Source organism: Tupaia chinensis, unplaced genomic scaffold, assembly GCF_000334495.1.
Source record: "Tupaia chinensis unplaced genomic scaffold, TupChi_1.0 Scaffold143728_1, whole genome shotgun sequence".
Taxonomy (NCBI): domain Eukaryota; kingdom Metazoa; phylum Chordata; class Mammalia; order Scandentia; family Tupaiidae; genus Tupaia; species Tupaia belangeri.
The window spans coordinates 149,978-151,253 of NW_006203577.1; the positions used below are offsets into that span (position 1 = coordinate 149,978).

Here is a 1,276-nt window from a genome sequence, read left to right on the forward strand (position 1 = left end):
ACCGTACTCTACCTGGGGCGCGTCATCACTTCTAAGGTATCGATTCCAAGGGTGTCAACTGCTTTCACATCTACGTCCCCAGCCTAGGCCTCTCCTTTGATTCACCACAGTCCTGAGCCTAGTTCTCAGCCTCAGCTTTTCAGGCTCAGGAACTTGGTTTACCAGCATAAGAGTGGCTTCGGTGGCTGCACGTTGGGGTGATAAGGTGGTGGCAGTGTCATGGACTATGTCCTTGGAGGTGACCAGGGCGACTGCAGGGATGGTGTTAACAGAGCTGTACGTCTCAGATCAAGAAGGAAATGATTCTACAGGAGGTAGAACCAAGGAAAAACCTTTTAAAACAGGTCTAAAGGTTTTGATGACAGTAGGAAAAGAAACATTTCCTACCATTTGTGTAGATTCACAAAAAGATAATGAGAGGTGGGATGTTATTTCTACATCACAGATGAAGAACATTTTTAAAATGTGGCACAAGGAACAAATAAAGAATGAGTCCCGCAAAAAGAAAGAGGCAAAAGCTAATATGCGAAGAGAAAAGAACCTCGAAGAAGCAAAGAAGGTCACGATTAAAAACAGTCTAAGGTCTTCCAGTGTCGGGACTTGCTTGGCTGAATACAATTTGTCGAATGGGGAAGGCTGTAGATTAGAAATAAATGTCATCACAAACATGCAAAAGCACAGAAGAACAGAAAAGTGAGGAATGTGTGAAGATTCGTGAATTAGAAGGAGCCAGAGGTCAAAGAGTAAAGGTGTTTGACTGGGTCCACAGGCTGCGCAGGCAAGGAGAGAATGTGACATTTCTGGTGCTGCGGGATGGAACAGGTTACCTTCCCAGGGTCTTGTTGGATGAGTTGTGTCTATGTTACAACGCAGGAGAGCTGTCCACTAAGAGTAGCGTTGCAGGACATGGAACGCTGAATCTTACCCCCAAGGGGAAGCAGGCTCCAGCTGGTCCTGAGCTGAACTGTGACTTCTGGGAACTAACTGGGCTGGCCCCTGCTGAAGGAGCTGATAACAAGGTCAACGAGGAGCCCGATGTGGACGTCCAGCTCAACAACAGCCACATGGTGATCCGAGGAGAAAACACGTCCAAAATCTACAGAGATTTTGGTCCATGGTCACCAGGTGCTTTCAAGATCACTTCTTCAGGACCAGCAGTTAGCGTAATGGCTATGTCACTGGACTCCCATGTAGTCGATCACAGTTCAAGTCCCAGGCCCAGTGGCTTAAAACACACTGGGCACATGTGCGTGCATGCCCAAGATCCCAAGAGGAG

At 47.5% G+C, this 1,276-nt stretch overlaps 1 pseudogene; it reads left to right on the forward strand.

Moving 5' to 3' along the window:
* Positions 1 to 226: 226 nt before the first annotated feature.
* The window catches only part of LOC102485431 (asparagine--tRNA ligase, cytoplasmic-like), a 2,102-nt pseudogene continuing 1,052 nt past the window's right edge, over positions 227 to 1,276 (forward strand).